A 23096-nucleotide genomic window follows, 5' to 3' on the forward strand; every position below is an offset into this window, starting at 1 on the left:
GCAATAAGCATTCCAACACGAGGCTTCTCATTTTCATTCAAATTTAAGGTCCTATGACAATTGATGTAGAAAAAAGATTTCGTGAGATTATGAATTCTTTTTTCTCCCTTTGCTTAGGTGTCAATTTAATTATATGTTAAAGTTCTACAATTATTTTGGCTTTTTGGGGAATTTGCTATCCCCTTTCTTTCTTATCTTTTTCTTTATTTGATATTTTCTTTATTTACATTTCCAAAGTTATCCCCTTCCTCCCACCCCTGGAAAGCCCCTATGCCATTTCCACTCACACTGCTTTTTAAGGGTGCTCCCCCACCCACCCACGCACTCCCACCTCCCTACCCTGGCATTCCCCTACACTGGGGCGTCAATTATTTACAGAATTAAGGGTCTTTTGTCCCATTGAGGGCCATCCTCTGCTACACATGCAACTGGAGCTATGGGTCCCTCCATGTGTACTCTTTGGTTGGTGATTTAGTCCCTGGAATCTCTGGGGGTAAAGCTGAATATAAGTTCAGTTAATATACAATTTTAAACATTTTTATTGCATTATGTCATGATTTCTCATTTTCTGAGAGATTTAAAATATGTTAATAATAATTGAAATTTAGTATATCTAGAATCTTATATAAATTTAAACATAATTTTAAGTAAAATTATAATTTCATTGTGTCAGTTTTAAATGATGCACATCATGTTTTATGAATTCCCAAAAGGCACAGTTATTCATCTAAGATTATTTGTATGGCCTTAAGTCTTAAACATGATGAACTTTCTAATCTTTCACTTCATGTTAGGGTATTTTAAAAATGTATATTTCCAGGTCTTAAAAATACTTTGTAAGAGGGGTAGAAGGGGCAGAAGGGGAGTGGTGATCAGGAGGGAGGGAGGATTTTGGTGCTTGCTGGGTACTGAGTCTCAGCCAGCAGCTCTGGGCCTCCAGAAGTGGGCGGTGGTTCTTAGCGAATGCCCTGTTCCTGCAGGTTCTCCAGAAAGTATCAGGAAATGGGGTCTTCTCTGTGGCAGAAGTGGCATGGGTGTACCACTTTGGAAAGAACTGGGAAGGTTGTGTCGGGGGAGGATGCTTTGTTTCTTCTGAGAAAGGGAACAAAATACTCACAGGAGCAATAAAGGAGACAAAGTGTGGGGCAGAAACTGAAGTAAAGGCCACCCATAAACTGCCCTACCTAAGAATTCATCCTATTAACAGTCACCACACCTGACACTATTACGGATGGCCAGAAGTGCATACCAAAAGGAGCCTGCCATGTTGTCTCTGGAGGGGCCCTGCCAGAGCCTTCCACATATAGAGGCAGAGGCTAGCAGCCAACTATTGGTGAGGGCATGGGGTCCCCAATGAAGGAGTTGGGGGGTAGTCCGGAGGAGCTGAAGGGGTTTGCAGGCTCACGGGAAGAACAATGATTTCGGCCACCCAGATGCCCCAGGACTCCTAGGGACTAAACATCGGCCAAGGGGTACACATGGTTCCAGCCAAAAATGTGGCAGAGGAATGCCTTGTTGGCCATCAGTGGGAGGAGTAGTTCTTGGTCAGGTGAAGGCTCAATAGATGCCCCAAAAAAGGGAAATCAGGAGGAGGGGAGGTTGGAGGGGATAGGGTGGATGGGCATATACTTGGAGGCAGGGAGAGGGAGGAGGAGTTGGGGGTTTTTGGAGAGGGGGGGAAACCGGGAAAGGTTTTACCATTTGAAATATAGATGAAGATTATATTCAATTAAAAATATTTTGTAAAGGAATTTTTCCATGAACACTTTTAGCATATGCATATCAAATCTAGGTATTCCTATACCAGTTGTGAAGTAAACTATCTTTTATTCCTTATGTTTCCATTTCTCCTTTGTCATAGATCTGGTGACTTTGTGTGAAAAGGCACAACTTTCATCTTTTCTATTTTCTAGTCACTTGTTTCTCCTAATACCATGCCCCCTTAATTAATGAAATATTCTACAGTATAAATTTGAGTGTGGGGGTATATACTGTATTTCTTTTTTATTTGGAATTACACTAGTTTTTCTTTGTTATTTGCTTTCTACATCACCTTTGAATTTGTTTGTAAAATACAGAAGTTAGCATTGCTGAATCTTGTAAGGGCTCTCTCCCTGAGACCCATCTAATTTCATTCTCCCAACTAAAGGAAGCAGAGGATGAATAATTCTTATTAGTGCTTGAAATATGATGCAACTACTATAACCTTAATGAATTAATTACCTCCCAATACTCCACTTTGAACATCAAAAGATTTGGAATAAGAATTTTAATATATGAGCAAAGATGGGTGTGTAACCCTACTCCCACCATGTTAAGGAAACTCCTGTAGCAAATCAAAAGTACTGAGATTTCTAATACCTTACTATAGGTAATCACATGAGCTACGAAAAAAGTAAATCACCATTTTAATATACTTTAGGAAGAGAATTCAATAAATGATAATTTACATAGAGAATTCTCTGAGTTTTAACAGAAACCATTGCCAGAACAGCTCATGAACCTCAGTGCTTACTCCCTTCATAGAAGAATATATTTCTGTGCTATGCTTTTAGGATCTGACAAAACCTCGAGAAATAAAGGTGTTGTTTTAATGTAAAACATCTGTGACATTCCTTGTGAAATAGTATAAAATACATACAGATTATTTGTAATTTGTTACAAATGTAAATAAATCTAAAATTTAAGATTTTGTTCATGATTTTGAATGGAAATTGGATATTTATTAGAGACATCTAAAGACAAAAGAACAGGAATTTGGGGATATAAAACATAATTTACTTTTTAATAATTATGTACAATGGTTTTGATGAAGCTCTTGTACCAACTTTGTATAATTTGTGTTCCTGTATGTAGTCTCAGTTGTAGTAATGTGAGATCCTTCTATGCACAACTAGATTTATTATAACCATTTTTATTTTCAGTTCTACAAATGATGAGCCTGATATACATTTTTTAATAAAACTCTCAAGCATTTGGACTTATAGTGTTTTTAATTTAAGGCTTTCTGATGGATTTGTACTTCTTTATTATTGTGATTATAATTTGCCTTACCAGTGATAATATATAATTTTGTTGGTAACCCACAGACCTCATTAGGACTTGGCAGATACTTATAAATTAGAAAGAAAATATTCTTAGTGTTACCAAATAGATTCCATCCATTTTTTCTCATTTTAAGATAATCATATAATAAAAGTAACAGAAAAATTAAAACATAACTCCATTTGAAAATTTAAACAAGGAATATCTAAAGGAAAGCTGATGAGTCATCACCTAAAAATGCTGAAGTAATAAAGTTCATAAAACAGCTCACAACAGTTCTACAAAACTTTTGTAATACACTAAAGACTCTTTAAGGATACTGCTTTAATCATGGACATTGAAATTAAGATGCCATTATGCAAAAGAGACTAGAGCAAAACCTTATTAAAGCATTATGCAAACTGGCACAATACTAAATGCTGTGGTTGTAACTTGTACAATATGTATTCTTGCTTATCTTATTTTACTGTTATTGGCTTTATATATCTTAACATAAAGAGAAAATTAAAGGTCTTCTGTAGGAACCAAATTTTCTACATGTCGAAAGCAAATTTAGTAACTGGCACTGTAACTGAAGAGAGAAAGTGGGGAATAAATTGACAATTGACAAATATATTATAAATGAAATATAAAGATATTAAAATATGTGAAATGAAAATTGCATCAGTTGAAGAATTTCAATAATTTAAACCAAGCCTTACTTTTTATCCTTGGATTAATAGAATGTTTACATATTTATTTGTTGCTTTTTGCTGCATGCAATAAAATGAAAGAGACATTTATGCATGTGCTGAATCTACTAGCAGAAAGTTCTCCATTCAAAATATTAGGAAATGAAAATGTAAATGTGGATAGAAACATGAATTTTTAGTTGTACCTGTTTTCACAAGTAATATCATAATATAGAAAACTTGAACAGTATCAACCTAAGGAAGAATTATTTACTCTAACATGAAAATAAGAAACAATTATAGATATATTTCTGTGTTTTGAGTGTAGCAATTCTTGGAAGTAGTTATTTGCATATACTCTCTCTGAAATTATCAATGAATAAAGATGAACTAATTAATTTATGCACATATCCCTCAATTCTATCAATTTTGTTCACATGGATGTAGAAAGTAAGATATCCAGAGATCTGTTCTGTGTTCTCCCACTTACAATAAAAGCAAAAACATATACACACTTGGACAGTTGTTATACAGATTTTTTTACTGTAAATTCAAGCATCCCTTTTCAGAAAAAGAATGGAAATTTCAAAAAATTCTAAAAACCAAGGAAAAATATGAGGATCATGAAACTGAAAAACTTAATTCATAAAATTCAGGAAGTCACAAAATTCATAATGCCTGCCTAGACTATAATGTGTTAAAGAAGATATAAAGAAGACTGTTAGGCAGTGTGCTACTACTAGGAATCAGCTTTCTTGAGCCATTTTTCTTGCCTGTTAATCCAACACACTTGTCCCTGTAAGTAATTGCTCACCCATGATACTATAAGCAACTCCAATATACTCAATGTTTCACCAAGATAGACTTGGATAAGTCAATTTTATTTATTTACTTGTCTCTTGTCAGTGTCCTATTTGGATATAGAGATGTTTATCCATCATGTACATGAAAAGTCCCATAGAGTGCTCATGTCTTTCCTATAATCACTGTAAGATATACATACCATTTTGATCTTTGTTCATGATATCACTTTGGAAACTGAAATATAATTACTGTCTTGCTTATGGTCATATAGCTACATGAATGGCAGATTCTACTAGGAAATGACTGTCACTGTCAGTCATTTATTTTGAAGCTATTTCAAGTCAAAAGGCAGAAATCTTCAAACATTCTTAAATATGAATAATTTGTTAAATCCTTCTCTATTGAAATATAAATGCATTTGTAAAGAATTCCCCAAGAACAATGTTGACCAGATGAAATATGAAGAAAATATAACCTAAACCTTTATGCTTCAAGAACAAAAATAATTTAAAAGAAATATGAATAAGTAAAATCTGAGAGGTGATTCTAACTGTTACTCCAGGATACAACTCTATCCTTATTCACAGTAATTCCTATCATATATATATATATATATATATATATATATATATATATATATATATTACATATAATTTTATATATTATATGTAATATATATATATAAATATATATTTGTTGTTGTTGTTGTTGTTGTTGTTGTTGACTCAGTGAAGCTACACTTGATTTTTTTCCATGGCAGACACTAAATTAAGTTAGTAGTGTAATGGCAGTAGTCTATATCATACCTCCTCATGTCATATTTCATCCTTCATACTTTGTCTCACACCTGTGGAATTTGAATGAACATTCCTTTTTTAAAGTTTGGAGGTCTTTAAAGAAACAATGATCTATAGCAATACCAATTCATTTCAGGATGGTACCATAACATTTTCTGGTATATGAATGAAACTGAAAAAAAAAGTCATTCTGAGTGAGGGATATCAGATCCAGAAAAAAAATAGTAATATGGCATGCTTTCACTAATTTGTAGATATTAGGTATGAAGTCAATGATACTTAAGCTGTATTGCATAGGACCAGATATATAGTAAAGGCCTGGAAGAGAGAAAGAAATCCTTTAGAATGGAAAACAGGATAGATAGTTATAGACATATGAGGGACTGCTGAAATGGGAAGATAAAGAGGAAAGATTAGAAAGAAGGAGAGGAGGTGTAATATAAAGAGAGAGCTATAATTAAAGGACATTTAAGAAGGAATAGGGAATACTAACAAAATAAACTTCCTAAATTATCTATCTATCTATCTATCTATCTATCTATCTATCTATCTATCGGTCTTTTTTTTATTGATATATTTTTTTATTTACATTTCAAATGATTTCCCCATTTCTGGGTCCCCACTCCCCGCAAGTCCCATAAGCTCTCTTACATCCCCCCTGTTCTTCCATCCATCCTGTCCCATTTCCCTGTTTTGAAATTCCCCTATACTCTCGCACTGAGTCTTTACAGAACCAGTAGCCAGAACCTGGAAAGAACCTAGGTGTCCTTCAACGGAAAAATGGATACAAAAAATGTGGTATATTTACACAATGGAGTACTATTCAGCCATTAGAAACAATTAATTCATGAAATTCTTAGACAAATGGATGGAGCTGGAGAACATCATACTAAGTGAGGTAACCCAGACTCAAAAGATCAATCATGGTATGCACTCACTAATAAGTGGATATTAGCCTAGAAACTTTGAATACCCAGGACATAATCCACAAATTAAATGATGTCCAAAAAGAATGGAGGAGAGTATCTATCGGTCTTAAAGCCACACCCACTTCCTAGGTACCTGAAGCCAGTACCTTCCTTGCAGCCTTTAGATGAAGATGTAGAACTGTAGAACTCATAGCTCCTCCTTCACCATGCCTGCCTGAATGTTCCCACCTTAATTATAATGGACTGAACCTCTGAGCCTGTTATCCAGCCCCAATTAAATGTTGTACTTAGAAGAGTTGCCTCAGTCATGGTATCTGTTCACAGTAATAAAAGCCTAAATAAGACAGAGAGCATCTCTCTGATGAGCTGGAAACATAATGCAGTAGAAAAAAATGAAAATACCAGGAATCTGAGGGTAATCCTAGCTAAGACTACTTGCAAGGGCAAATACAGAGAATGAACTGGCCATCTTCTGTAACCAGGCAAGATTTCAAGTGCAAGGATTAGGACATCAACCCAGCCACAATACCATCAACTTACATTTTGTCCTGCCTACAAGATGTGCTTGGGTAAAGGTGGCACAGAAATCATGAGAGTGGCCAACCAATGACTGACCCAGCTTGAGATTCATCCTTGACATTTAATGGAGGGCCAACACCCAGATGCTGGATAACCCAGAGACCCAGGATAAAACCAAACATGAATACCTCACTCCACAAAAAAAAAAAAACAGTCAGTGAAATTATTCTTAATGATGTAATTATAGTCTGCTATTCTCATAGATTAGTGCCTATCTCACTTGTCATCAGAAAGGCTTTACCTAGAAACTGGTGGAAACAGATACAGAGACTCACAGCCAAATATAATGCAGAGCTTGGGGAAGAATAGGGGATAAGTTAGGAAGGTTCACAGGAGAGAGATGGGTCAAGGACAGCACAAGAAAACCCATAGAATCAACTAACCTAGGCTGATAAGAGCTCAAACCGTCTGAACATAAACCAGGAACATGTATGGGACTAACCTAGACCTTTTGCATGTAAGTTACAGTTGTATTGCTTAGTCTTCCTATGGGATACCTAACAGTAGAACCAAAGCCTGTCTCTGACTCTGTTGCCTCTTCTAAGACCCTTTCCTGCTTCTAGGTAGCCTTCTCTCGGCTTAAGAGGAGAGATGCTGCCTAGACTTAGCATAATTTGATAAGGCATAGAGGGTTGATATCCATGGGAGGCTGCCCTTTTCTGAAGTTAATACAAAAGTAGTGAATGGAGATGGGATGGGATGGGGGGAGGTGGTGGGAGAGGAACTGTGAGGAAAGGATGGAGGAGAAATACAGTCAGGATGTAAAACAAAAAAAGAAACAAATCACAAAGCAAACAAAGAAAATATAATTTTAATTGTTAAAAATGTTACTTTCTTCCTTCAGACAGAAGAATCAGGGAAGAGTTATTGTCCAATCAGAAACATTTGCAGGACTTATTTGTGATCTTTTGGGTTAAAAAGAAATGTATACACCACTTGTGTAGCTCTGTCGTTTGCAGCACACAGACTGCCTCATAGGTTCAAGCTGTTTCACTTCAGACATAAAATTGTCCTTGAAGGCCCTTTGGCCTATATTCTGTGGTCACCATGGCAGCAGAAGCTTCACCTTCAGCATTGTCATCTCACTGCCTTTCTTTATTGATTCTGATCCTCCTACAAGGTGTGAGGCCTCAGGCACTTGTCTTCATGTCTCCCAGAATCTTGCATCTATCATGTCTTAAAAACAATAGCCACATGAGAAACTCTTTAAATTTTGCCAAGCATGTGTGCCAACTGGTGGAGCAGTCTTAGACCCTAAGGCTGTATCTTGAATGATGACCATGGAAATAACTCCCAGCAATTTCACCTCAACTATTTTTATTTTTGATTAATCATATCTGACTTGTCAGTCTCAGATGACTGGCTCTCTGTCCTACTAGACAACAGGAGGTTTTGTTTTAGTTTCCAAGTATCTTGTTTATCATGTCTGTTCTTTGGCCAATGCTGACAAACAATCATAGATTCTTAATCCAAAATGCTATGCACATGTTCCTTGTAGTTGTTCTGTGGCACTTAGACTTCATAAGCAAGGTCTCAATTATCTGCATGTCTCTTAGAAGCCTATTAAATGTTGAATATGAAATCAGAAGAAGAGGAAGCAAAAAGAATGTGTAAGCCAGAGGGGATGGAGGACAGTTAGGGATCAAGACTGTCTAGACACTACAGACATGGAGGGCCTATGTCCTTATAGAGGTTGCAGCAGCATGGACAAGCCCTACTTGGATCTTTACTAGATGGAATTCGGGGACTAAAAGGGGAAATCAACACACTCTTCTATCCCTAACCCAGAACATATCTCCAATTGATAGTACTTGCAAATGAAATGTTAGTTTTCTCCAAGGGATTCTCTTTGAGAATCAGTTTGATTCTCTTTGAGGAAAGAAATCAGTTTGGAGGGTAGGCCCCAGGTCTGGAAGTTTATGGCTGACAAAATACCAATGTAGCAGCACTTTTGAAGGTTATTTGTCTCACAATAGTAAATAAGAGCAGCTTTTTAAAATTATTTTTCAACATTTGTGTATATACTATGCTTGCTGGTTTAAGCATATGTTTCTTAGCATCTTCATTTGTTTCTTGTGCTTTTTCTTTGTTTTTGTTTTTACCTTGTCTAGTTGTTTTCTCATATTTTATTTGTTTTTTATTAACTTTTTTGATTACATAATTAATCTTTAGATGCCTATCTGTTTTCTAAGGAGGAACAGAAAAGGTGTGGATTGGGATAGGAGGAGAGATGGGAGGAACTGGCAGGAATAGGGGAGGAGAAACTGTAATCAGATTGTATTGCATGGAAAAATATTTCCAATAAATTTGAAAAAGAAACATTACAAGTCAAACAAAAAATGGATTTGCCATCTCAAATATACCACTTAGATCCATAATCCTCCCCCCAAACCAATGAGGTCACTATCTATCACATAAAACTCCAATTTCTCCATTTCCACCTACTTGCCTAAGGATTTCATCAATTCATTGTTTTTAATAGCTGAGTAGTATTCCATAGTGTGAATATATCACACTTGAAGTGACTCAATCACTAAAGAATACACATGATATGCACTCACTGATAAGCAGATATTAGCCAAGAAGCTTGGAATACCCAAGAAATAATTCACATACCAAATGATGCCCAAGTAGAAGGAAGGAGAGGGCCCTGGTCCTAGAGAGGCTCAGTGCAACAGTGTAGGGAAAGCCAGGAGAGGGAAGCAGGAAGGGGTTGATTGGGGAACAGGGGGAGGAAGAGGGCTTATGGGACTTTCACAGATGGGGATCCTGGAAAGGGGAAATCATTTGAAATATAAATAAAGAATATATTGAATAAAAATAATAAAAAAAGAAAACTCCAATTTCTGTTCTATTTTCTTTTCTTGTACTGTGATAAGCTCTGTAGCCAGAACAAATGGAAAAAACAGGTTTTACTTTAATTTACAGGGTCCACATCATAATCCATCATCAAGAGAGATAAGGACCACTATTCAAGCAGGACTTGAGACAGAAACCATCATGGAAGGCTGCTTTCTGCCTTGCTCTCTGTGCCATCCACAGCTAGAGTTCCATTCCAGTCCTGCCCCAGTAGTCCTTGGACATTTCACTCTCACTTCATTCATCCTTATTACCTTAACTGCAAATCCTGACAATATCTTACAGATATTGGCATAGGCAAAATTTATCCAGGCAATTGTGAAATTGAATTTCCCTCTTCCGAGGTGACTCTATATTGTGATGCGTTGGCAAGGAATACTAACAAGCACAAGGAATATGTGTAAACTCTTGCCTTTATTTATGCCATTTATGACTTATCTGTAGCTAGAAGATATTTTTATCATGGCTCCTTGAAAAAAGTTTCACACATGTGAAAAAAAATGGTAGAATAAGTTGCTTTTGTCATGACATACATTAAAACGTCTTCTCCTGGGAAGAGATACCTAACCCTAGGTTGATCCCATTATCTCTATTCTCTGTTAGGAAGGGAATTTTAAATTCAAGGCTAGGTTCTTAAAAGTGGTACCAAGAACATTCATTTTGTATTAGAAATACAATTCAAACTTCTGTTAGATATAAACTCAAAATCCATTACTACCCAGTAAAATTCGTTCCTCTAATCCTTTCATAAAAGTAGTTTTGGAAGCCTTTTGCATCTTTCCTTCAGAGGCCACATTTTAGGTTTTTCTATGAACCCCTTGCACATTTTTTAACAATAATTTTGCAATATAAAAAGGCCACAATCTGACAGCCAAACAGAGAACACTTGTGTCTCTCTTTAGATCACTGCCAGTTCTGGGGATTCAGCCTGAGATATGGGTAAAAGTTTTATATTTAAAGTCCACTTGTGTTCTGAGAGAACATTCACTTGCTTTCCTCTGCCCCTTTTCATATGATAATCTGATAAAAGGGGAGAATGGGAGGAAGGCTAAAGTACAGAAGCAAAACCAGCTCTACAAAGATTAATGATTTGAGAAAACTTAAATTAATGATGTATCCAAAGGAAGCAATTGTATTAAAAAATTCTAAAATTCAGTTTAGGACTAGAGAATGTTGACGCATAGGAAGCAGTCTCCCAATATTTAATTCTGTTTCCTTTTTATAGTTATTCAAATAAGATGCATTAATGTGGAGTTTATACTCTTAGAATGAGACTTTTCATATGCATCATATTTAGTTATAGTTTTAGATGGTATCAATGAAATTGTCGTTCCTGTGTTCTGAAGATTGTTGTATCACTTAACCTTGTGTCTTAAGTATACATTGTCTAATAAGATGTATAGTAAGCTAAATAAGATAGACAATATAGATAGCTAGAAAGATAAACACTTAGATTTTCATAGGTATTCAATGAAATTTAGATTACGTGATGACAGATCAATAGCTGATGTATAAGTGGTAAAAGATATTGATTCAAACCACTGTCTTCCCCTTAAAATAACAAAAAAGTATATTCTGGAGGCAAGTATGAGTAAACATGTCTTGGGAACACAGATTTAGCTTACCCCAAATTCATGTTACAATATGAGAAGAGTTTAATGAATTATAATGATAGAATGAAGAAAGTCTCAAATCAAGATTCTTTGCAAATATATTTGTGGAAAAATGAGCTGACTGTAAAGTTAAATGAAGAAATCTCATTTGTTGGACTCAGAGGATATAAATGATATTTTTAGATTTTGCTTGGTAGAAACTGGTTTTCTTAATCTAACACATGTTTAAAGACTATTATGTTAGTTAAAAGGTGTAGAGTACTACATATAGGTAGTCAAAAATGTCTATATGGACTGCTCAATATAACTCAAGATAAATTTTAATTAAGCAGTAAACCTGCAGCATCCTCTCAAACTCTGAAGTTCTAATTATTTCTGCAAAAAGACAGTCAAAGGCACAATTTCTATTCTGGGAAATTTCAAGATAGATAGACAGACAGAAATGTAGGTAGGTATGTAGTGTCTTTTTAAGGTTGAGTAGCCCATAATGTGCAATCTATACATTGGAAAGCTATATATATTGATTGGATCATTCAGTATATATCATAGGTCTAACAATGAGGATATTCTGTGGTACAACTAACAGAATGAATTGCATAGAAGATAAAAGATACCAGCTCTGAAGGCAGAAAAGAAGGAAAGAATAATTTTTCTTCTTAGACTTTTTTTTTCTGTTCGAAATCTCAAAGACACAGAGAATAACTACTCACACTGTCAAGGGCTACCTACTGTCAATTCTACCTTCAAAATGTCTCTTGATTCAAAATCTAACTAATACAAATAGTTTAAATGCTAAGAAACCTAAACCCAGAAGTAATATTTGGCCTAGGCATTCCAAGGTGAAAAGAACTAACATCAAATTTAGTCTTATACACACACACACACACACACACACACACACACTATACATACACAGATACCTATCTTTAATTAATAATTAGTCCAAAATTCTTTGAAATGTATATACTTTCCAGTTTTGATGAATTTGGCTATCAATTTCTTAATTTACCACAAAATTTCCTTTAATAGTTATTATGGTAATATCTTTATCTCCACTTATTCTCATAGTAAACAAGCCCATTTCATTTAGTCCTCTATGTTAGGGCACTACATAATTCCTTTGTAATGTCATTAATCCCCACTTACATTCTTATTTTTAGTTTCCAGTGTTTATCTGTTTTATCTACTTTTGACTCCTGTTTTGATGGTGCAGTCCTCCAATTTATTAGAGTTTAAATTTTTATTATTCTAAATTTACAATGTCTTTCTAGAAAAATAAAGTTACCAAATATTGACTCTCTGAATCAAAACAATTGCTACTATTCCCCACCCATTTCCACTAATCTCTTGATATCTCTTTTTTTTATATATAATTTATTTACATTTCAAATGATTTCCCCTTTTCTAGCCCCCCACTCCCCGAAAGTCCCGTAAGCCCCCTTCTCTTCCCCTGTCCTCCCACCCACCCCTTCTCATTATGGAACTAACATACACACTTCACTCTGATAAAATACTGTAGCCATTTTTTTCTCAATTTTTCTTTAAGGTCTTATAATTTCTGATTTTTTATTTGCTTGATTTACTATTTATACCTAGAGTTATATTTTTACTTGTTAGCAAAGTTATACTTTCCGCAAAAGTTTTAGAACTATATTATTATTATTATTGTTAATAATATTGAGTATGACTTACTATAATATTGAGCTATCACTCAAATATGATGTTTTTTGCTATGGATATAATTGACACCTTGTGTCTAAGCCACTAGCTTTCACTATTGGATTTGGTAAGTGAAAGAGTAATACTGCAGATTTAAATTTTTGTAAATAAATTTGCAACTTGAATTCATATAAAAATGTTTAAACTTGATATCAGGAATGTGTGCATGTCATCACAGAAATTGTTTAATCTCACTAAGTTGAAAACACTTAAGATATGACCTATTAGTTTATAATAATTTCCATTTTATTCTAAACAAGTTTTTACAAATGTATGTGTTCAGTATGTAATATTAAGAATTTGGTATACCATCAGTGCATTTTTTAAATCTATGAGAAATACAAAAAACTACTGTTCTTTAGTTCTTCAAGATGATGCCTTGACATTTTCAAATAAATTGATATTTTAAGTATTTTTGTTCTCCCCAGTTACTCCTACACTAATTTCCAAAGTAAAAACTTTATCAAATATTGCTAAAATTTCCAATGATTATACATATAAAAATGACTCATCTAATTAACTTGCATGTAGATATCTAACCACAGAAGACTTATTGTGATAAATTCAGTTAGACTTAGAAAACAATAGTGTCATAGTCATAAATTCTCTGTTGTATTGTTCACTTTCTATTACATGTAGAAATCAGGACCTTTGAAATATATTTTCATATATTCTTTTATATTTTCCAGAAATATACTCAAATGTGTTCTTTTCCATAAATAGAAGTGTTCTTTGCACCTGCTCTAAGTGTGGCTTCATTTTATGTCATTCTCAGGTTCACAAACCCAAAGATATATTTTCAAACTTTTTTTTTGTCACTTGATTGATGATATCTATAGAAAGAACATGAGTCCCTCCAAAGTCATACATCTTTTCGTCTTGATCAAACTCTAAACTGACATTTGAAATCAAATCGAACGGAGGAAAAAGAATAAACTTAACTGCAAGATAAGCACTTATGACGTGAGATATTGATAAACCAATTTTAAGTTGAAAATTGTAAAATCAAAATGCATCACATATCCACTCACCCAAGGATCACATCTTAGCAACACTGAGGACATCATAGTGTACCTGGTTCACCCTTCTGATCTAGTGATTGATTATGACATGCATAAAGCTTGCAGTGGCTACCAACATTAATGCAATATAATGAAACACTTACCTACAGGCTGGGAATGACCAGTTTTCTAAATTCAAACTACTGATGCTACAGAAGAGTCTACCTTCCCAAACACTAACAAGTGTAAAATCTGTAAGTCTCTGTATTTGTAACTTGAAGACTTTGTAGGGGAGTTTCAGAAGTTCCTAATTCACTGTTAAGAGTCTGTTATCAAACTTACCTGCTTGCTGTCGGAGAAGCCACTCGCTAATACAACCACTACAAGCTACCTGAAGACAAGACCAACAAGCATTTATTCTCATTTCTATAATGTCTGTTTCTGAATTTTCAACTCTGCTTCACCATATATAAGGATAATTATACAATTCAAAAAAGGATTATTTGTATTTTTTGTGTATTTGCATCATATAGTATTTTATCAATACTAACAGAACATAGCAAAAGCAGAGCAACCCTTGCCATACGTTATAGATGAGGCTGCAAATAGCCTAAGAGTCTGCTTTCTCATATACTACATCAGTAGGTTTTACTATACTTTTATTGATGAATTTGTACATTTATACAATATACACTATTCCCCTAGTCCCACATGTACAAAGTAGAGTGTGTCCTTACTTCAATAAACTTTCATGTAAAGAACAATTAACACTAAAGATAACATCATCAAATTGGACATACACAGCATTTTATAAAAATTGAATGAGAAAACCAGAACCTCCAGAGCTCTCAGGGATTAAACCACCAACCAAACAGTACACATGGAAGAACCCATGGCTCCAGACACATATGTAGCAGAGGATGGCTTTGTGGGGCTTCACTGGAAGGAGAGGCCCTTGGTCCTGTGAAGGCTTGATGTCTCAATGTAGGGGAATGCCAGGACAGGGAATCAGGAATGGGAGGGTGGGTAGGGGAGAACCCTTACAGAAGCAGGGGCAGAGGGAATAAGATAGGGAGTTTCATGAGGGTGCATAGGTGGTCCCTGGTCTATAGTGCAACCATCCTCTGGTACCACTTGTAGGGTGTTGGGTGTGGGTTAATGAGTGATGTCTAGAGTCCTGTCCAGACCTTGTGCTGCTGGGCAAGGCAGATGACGATATTTGGACTGCATGCATCTCCACGGGATTGCCAGGCGTCAGGCTTTGGTAGCCATGGGACTCCTCTCTGGGGGTAGGAAGGGGCAGTCCTTGGGGTGTCACCTGGGTATCCTGTAGGATGAAGCTTGAAGGTAAGAAATGTGATGTCTTGGACACTGCAGATGAAGCTGGGAGTGACAGAAGAGCTGTGAACAGAGTGTGTGGGGGGGTCAGGGGCCAGGATCTGGCGGGGGTGGCTGGCGTTGAAGGAAAAGGGTAGGGAAGCTCTTGCTGGCTCTCTCATAGATGAGCGTGCCCTTGACTTGGTCTTCTCTTTTTTCATATCCTGAAAAAGTTACATTGTGCTCATCCCAAAACAGGGGTTTAAATTCAGTTTATATAATAAAAATAATAAATGCTTTAAAATTCTTATGTCAGAATTTACCTCATTTTACTTATAGGGGATCTGCTTAAGAAACCATAGGGACAAATAAGCTATAACTACTTCAATAATTCTTCAAAAATAGCCTTTGTGTTGATCTAACTGAGTTTTTTCTAGTATCTATTGTACCAATGAATAGACAAGAGCACAGCATAAATATATTTAACTTATAAATAATTTACATACTTTTGTATAGGGTTATACATACTGTATGTTTATTGTGTATGGTAATTTTATCATCTTTTACATGTGAGGCCCATCTGGAATAAAAGGACCCTCAATAATAATATTGACCTTTGGGAAAGTCTGTCAGGAAATTTTCTTGATTAACAGTTGATGTAGGCAAACCAGGTCAAAGTAGTTAGTTCCATTTCTGACCAGCTGGTTCTTTATTATATAAAAGATGGGCTAAGCAAGCCATGAAAAGCAAATCAGGAACACTTTCTCTATGGCCTGTGCTTCAGTTTCTGCCTCCTGGTTTTTGCCTTGTGTGCCTAGCTTCATTTTCCTTAGGGATGGAATGTGAACTGAGAGTTGTATAATGAAATAAATACATTTCTCCCCAAGATGTATTTGATTTGGTCAGTGTTTAGTCACATCAACAGAAAAGGAAAATCACACACACACAGATACACACATACACACCCAGATACACACACACACACACACACACACACACACACACACACACACACACAGGGGGGAGAGAGAGAAAGAGAGAGAGAGGGAAAGAGGTATAAAATAATCAATTCTTTATATGAAGAAGATGATTTATAAATCCTTTTTTTCCATTTTATCAAAAAGCAATACAACAATAGTTACCAAAACTATATGGAGTTTAGTAAAATAATCAGATATTTTCATTAGAATTGGGGGAAGTAGTTTATAATGAACTTGCAATATTGATAGTATGGAGTTCATAAAGCCTACTGAAAATATTAGTACATTTTGCTACCATAAAGGACAAGAAACCTACATGACTCTAAAAGGAAAACAGTGCTGAAAAGAAAACAATAGAATCTCATATTCCGTGGTTAAACAAAAAATCTAAACTTTAAATTTATCAGAATTTGTTGAAAGGGACTATCACATGAATTGGACATTATTGAGAACATGGCAAGACTCCGAGAACTTTGTCCAATAGTGTGGACAGGCATGTTACAGACTGAGTAAGGAAAGGAGAGACGATGTAGCCTGATAGGCTTCAAATCAACACATGCCCAGGTTTGAAGAGTGTGATAATATAATTACAAGGCAGGGATCTGAGTGTCTCAGTTTCCTGTACATGACTGGTGAATGATTCACTCATGATTATTTGAGAATCAGAAAGTCAGTCACATCTTCAACATAATTAATTTCCTATATGCATTTATATCAAGAACCAGTTTATTACATTATTAATTTTCAAAATGAGGCACATTTGGAGCAAAATATTCTTATATTTTAATAAACTAATATTTATTGGTTATTTTATTTGTTTACATTTCAAATGTTGTCCCCTTTCCCAGTTTCCCATCTACAGGCTTCCTATCTCAACCCCCCACCTCTATGAGGGTGCCCCCACCCACCAAGTCCCCCCTCACTGCCCTAGCATCCCCCTAAGTTGGGGTATCCAGACTTCACAGGACCGAGGGCCTCCCCTCCCCTTGATGCTAGATAAGGCCATCCTCTGCTACATGTGAAGCTGGAGCCATGGGTCCCTCCATGGGTACTCTTTGGCTGGTGGTTTAGTCCCTGGGAAATCTGGAGGGGTGGTTCGATTAGTTGATATTGATTTTCTTTCTATGGGGTTTCAATCCCCTTCAGCCCCTTCAGTCCTTCCCCTAACTGCCTTGGGGTCCCCTGTGCAGTCCGATGACTGACTGTGAGCATACTCATACTCTTGGTCAAGCTCTGGCAGAGGCTCTCAGGGTGGTGGTTGGGGCAGCTAAACCAGGCTCCTTTCAGTAAGCGCTTCTTAGCATTAGCAATAGTGTCTGGGTTTAGTGTCTGCAGAAGGGATGGATCCCTTAATAATCTGTGAACTTCTCAGAGTAAGCATTCATAATGCTCTCATGAGGTGAATTAGACTAAGGAAAAAGTTAAGTTATAGAAATGTTTAGGAAAGAGAAGCATGACTGGTGTAAACCTAGATTGGACAAGGAGAATTAATAAGTGAGATTATTAATCTCACTTCAAAGGGAGATTAATAAGTGAACACCTAAAGCTTCCAGCAATATATTAATATCCCATTACCTATATGTTTACCATGCAGCCAAAGTGTTCTTTAGTTGCAGCATCACAAGATGTTTGTATTATAGAAAGTTGAGGATACTTGAATGAAACGAAGGGGGTACCCCAGTAAAAAAGTAGTCTACATGAGGCCAAGAACAAGAAAAGGTGTGCAATTACAGAGTGATAAACCTGAACAGATCATAAGAGCTCTTCATCTGCAGTATTTGAGAACAATGGATATGATTCTCTACCAGAAATAATATTGAGATATTAGAGAAAACCAAACAGAAGGAGGAACTGAAAGGAAGAAATTATTTTCATATTTGACCAATATGCTAAGGTTTTATGTTAATATCACCTGAATATAGATGTCTAATTACAGTTCTATTGAGATATTGTAATTTAAAAGTTAATATGATCAGAACAGTTCTTCAGGCTCTTATATTGATATTCCTGTTATAGTTTCACCTGTCTGAATAATTCTGGTCCAAACAAGTGTTCCTAGCATGCACATGGATGTTTTTATTTTCAAATATCTATATGCATCAATGGAGGAGTTTACATACATTTGTCATGTGGTCACAGTTGATCCTGAGAACATGAAATGCTAGCTTCTCAACCACATTCGAGAAAGTAAAATGTTTCTATTCTTTTAAGTAGTGATATCAGCAAGCATTGTGACACATTTCCTCAAACTCCATTTCTTACTGGAAATTTTTTTCTCTAAAAGCAGCATACATTCACTCTGTTCCGTTTAAATCATTTAAATACAGTGTTCCAAGAAAGGTCTGTTCACTTCCTCAAAGATATAATTCAGAAACAATAACTAAAATTGTAACTTACATGCGACTTTATGTCTTTAGGTCAATAAAGAGCAAAATGGCTGAAGCATCCCAGAATTAACAGCCACAGAGAAATGTCTGAGGAGTACTTAAAGTACAGAAGTAGTTCACAAAAGGTGAAAATACAAATCAAATGAATTAGGATAATGTATAGAATAGTGCTCAATCTTAAAAATTTAATTAGAACAGGAAATGTATAGAAACAGTAAAATACTCTATGATTAGATAAGAGAGATCAGATACAGAAAGGAAATTGATATTATTAGAGAACTGGAACAGTGTCAAATGAAAAAGTTTTGGATGTGGAGATTGTTGTTATTATACAGTGTCATAAAAAGCACTTATTTTGATGAATGCAAATATATATTAAACATCCAATATTGTATTTTAAAGATGTAATACTCAAAAATTATCAAAATTATTACTCTCAGAACAACAGTTTTACCTGTAATTCTATTATCTTAGTTACTGGGAAGGGTAAGACAAAAGCATATTCACTTATGTATAGAAATTTAAGACAAGTCTGAGACACACACACACACACACACACACACACACTTAACATTATACAGAATGAGGTCATCATTTTTTAAATGAATGTGGGTGCAAAGCTCTATAAAAATCAAGTAAAAATAATTTAATAGATACAAAGGGATAAGTGTGGGCGTTTTAAAAGTATCTGACACCCTGCTGTAGAGGTTTTTCAAGAATGTCTGCTATGTCATATATGAGTCAGTAGGTGGCAGAAAGGAGATAGGCTATGTCTATGCTCAGGGTTCTGACCTAAGAACTGAATAATTAGTAGTCTAATATTTCCTGAAAAAGGCAACCCTGAAATGATCACATCAGTCTAATACCAGGGATCTGTAAAGGGAGCTAATCTGAGTTGACCACCAGGCCTTGGAGTTCAGACCATGCCTGAGATGACTCTGACTCTGATGTCTCTGCTTAGTGCAGAGGAGGATATCACATATGTATAGGGAGGATATCACACTCCTGAGACCACTCCTAATACAACCGCAGACATTTAGGGACCCTAGGCACCACCAAAAGGAGCATGCAAGTGGTGGAGAAATGAATGAGAAAGAAAAACAGAAGGAGTTGGGCACAATAAAGAGAGGCAGAACTGAAGGGACTACAGTGGTGAGGAGTAGCCTTTTGTGAGTAGCCAATGAAACCACCTGAAAACATAGTGCAGTCCTGCCCACTGGGGGTGATATCTGGATGGGCTCTCCAGCAGTAGGCATCTGTTACTACCAAAGGCCAGGCAGATGTCCCTGGTCTGGGCTGACTGTGCAGTACTGTCCCTTCCCCTCACCTGGGGCTTTCAGAGAGCTGTCCATAGGAACATGAGAACAGATTTGTCTCTGGCCCTAGGCAGCTAATGTATTCCTGATAACAGGCCACACTCATTGCAAATGCTGCAGGTAAGCCAGCCCTAAGGAGGTGAACATGGGAGAGCTGGCCCCACACTTTGTCTGCCATGCAGCAGTGTGGGCAAAGGAGAGATCCACTCCCCAACCCTCATCCTTTGCCACCTACAACAGACAGGAGAGCAGGCTCCGGGATTCTGAGAGCAGGAGAACTGGTCCTGTTCCTCACCTGCTACAGCACTAGGGAGAGCAGGACCTGTGCCTATCCTGAGCAGAAGAGAGCTGGTCCTGGATGTGAGGGTTGCAGGTGAGCCAGCCCAGAGGGCATCAGGCTAGGAATGTCAGCCCTGCCTCTTGTCTGCTGGGTGGAGGCAGAGAGAAGGGGGTGATACCTTCCTCTACTCACATGTAGCATGGAATCGATGGCTGATGGGAAATGACAAGAAATGGAGGTCAAGGGAGTGGGAGGACTATCTAAGTCTCTGACCAGCTGCAAAATTTGAGGGAGTATCTCCTGCACGTCACACAGGCAGCAGGGTTGAGCTTGCCTTGGTCCTGTGACCAGGAGAGCTGGTAGGCTGACCCGCTCAGATACCTCTCAGTATTCCCAGATCCAGGAATTTGAATTGGCCTACTCCTATATCTACTCTATAGAAGAACTGCTGAAGTGCGTGAAGGGGCCAGACTTACAGATCCAAAACTACAGGATCTCCATGACACAGGACAACAATGGGATATCTGAGAGGAGTCCCAGTGAGGTTCTAATACTGGTCAAGTAGCAGAAAACAGTGACCTCATACCAGACCAATTAGTCATTCGGATGAGCATTTGCAAGCAAAGAAGTGTGGAGAAGAGAAGATACTGTAGGACACACTGTGACAAGCTACTGCTTCCACAATGAGATTCTTTCCTCTGCTGGGGAGAGGTTGCAAAATTGGAAGGCAGGGTACAAGGGGAGGAGGAGCTGAGTGCAATTGGGGTGGATGATGTGTCACTTGCCAAAAAACGTTAAAAGTAAATCAAGGAAAGGAAAAAACCAAATAAATAAACAAATAGAGAAGTATGTGACAGCATCTCAAGCTCTAAAAATCTAACAGCATTATTTATTACACATATACAATTAGAAAATAAACCAAAAACACTTAATAAAAGCAGGAAAGAAAAAAATGGACACAAGTTAAATCTTTATAGATTAAATACACAGTAAATTCAGAAAAGAAGTTTTCTTAACCTGAACAACAATATGCTAAAAAAATAGCACTTTATATATTTTGGATATTAGGCCTCTATCAGATGTAGGGTTAGTGAAGATCTTTTTCTCAATCTGTAGATTACTGATTTTAGTTATTGATAGTGTCCATTGGCTTGCAGAAGCTTTTCAGTTTCATGACATTCCATTTATCAATTGTTGACCTTACAGCCTGAGCTATTGGAAATTCAAACCGCCTCCCCCGTGCCAATGAATTCAAACCTCTTCCCCACCTTATATTCTATCAGAGTCAGTGTGTCTGGTTTTATGTTGAGGTCACATTAGACTTGAGCTTGTGCAAGTTGACTAATATGGATCAAGTTTCACTTTTCTTTCTTAATTTTTTTACATTTCTTTTTTTACTATATATTTTTATTTTCTATATTCGTTGTTTACATTCCAAATGATTTCCACTTTCCCAGTTCCCCCCTCCCCATATGTCCCATAAACCTTCTTCTCTCCACCCATTCTCCAATCACCTCTCTCCTTTTTCTTTGTCCTGATACTCCCCTCCAGTTGCTAGATCAAGCCTTTCCAGGATCAGGACCCTCTCTTTATTTCTTCATGGGAGTCATTTGTTATGCAATTTGTGCCTTGGGCATTCAGGGCTTCTGGGCTAATTAATATCCATGTATCAGCGATTGCATTCCATGTGTATTATTTTGTGATTGGGTTATCTCACTTACGATATTTTCCAGATGCAACCATTTTGTGAATTCATTGTTTTTAATTGCTGAGTAGTATTTCATTGTGTAAATATACCACATTTTCTGTATCCTTTCCTCCATTGAGGGACATCTGTGTTCTTGCCAGCTTCTGGCTATGAACATAATGGAGCATGTGTCTTTATTGCATGCCGGGGAATCCTTTGGGTATATGCCCAGGAGAGGTATAGCAGGGTCCATCAGAAGTGCTATGTCCAGTTTTCTGAGGAACCGCCAGACTGATTTTCAAAGTGGTTGTACCATCTTACAACCCCACCAGCAGGGGCAATCAGTATCCTAGACCTCAAGCAATTCTACAGAGCAATCGTCTTAAAACTGCATGGTATATACAAAGAACTCAAGAAGTTAGACCCCCAGGGAACCAAATAACCCTATTAAAAATGGGGTATAGATCTAAACAAAGAATTTTCACCTGAAGAAATTCGGATGGCCGAGAAGCACCTTAAGAAATGCTCGATATCATTAGCCATTAGGGAAATGCAAATCAAAACATCCCTGAGATTTCACCTCACACCAGTCAGAATGGCTAAGGTTAAAAACTCAGGAGACAGTAGGTATTGGCGAGGATGTAGAGAAAGAGGAACAAGTTTCACTGTTCTACATACAGACTGCCAGTTAGATCAGCACCATTTATTGAAGATGCTTTCTTTTTTTCCATTGTATATTTTTGGTTTCTTTTTCTGGGTCTTCATTCTATTCCTTTGATCAACATGTCTGTCTCTGTATCAATACCATGAATTTTTTTTTCATCATAGGTCAGATATGGTGATTTCCCCCTGAAGTTATTTTATTGTTATGAATTGCTTTGGCTATAGCAGATTTTCTTTTTGTTTTTGTTTTTGCTTTTGCTTTTCCATATGAATTTGAGAATTGCTTTTATTTATTTATTTATTTATTTATTTATTTATTTATTTATTTATTTATTTTTGAGACAGGGTTACTCTGTGTAGCCCTCACTGTCCTGGAACTTACTTTGTAGACCAGGCTGGCCTCGACCTCAGAAATCCTCCTGTCTCTGCCTCCCAAGTGGTGGGATTAA

At 36.5% G+C, this 23096-nt stretch overlaps 1 non-coding gene across 1 annotated transcript; it reads left to right on the forward strand.

Annotated features, from left to right (window-relative positions):
• Nucleotides 1–19396: 19396 nt before the first annotated feature.
• On the forward strand, nt 19397–19524 carry LOC127696904 (small nucleolar RNA SNORA17). The gene has a single exon (XR_007980351.1). It is a non-coding gene; the product is annotated as a small nucleolar RNA SNORA17 (small nucleolar RNA).
• Nucleotides 19525–23096: the final 3572 nt, after the last annotated feature.

The sequence above is a fragment of the Apodemus sylvaticus genome, chromosome 11 (genome assembly GCF_947179515.1).
Source record: "Apodemus sylvaticus chromosome 11, mApoSyl1.1, whole genome shotgun sequence".
In the NCBI taxonomy this organism is placed as follows: domain Eukaryota; kingdom Metazoa; phylum Chordata; class Mammalia; order Rodentia; family Muridae; genus Apodemus; species Apodemus sylvaticus.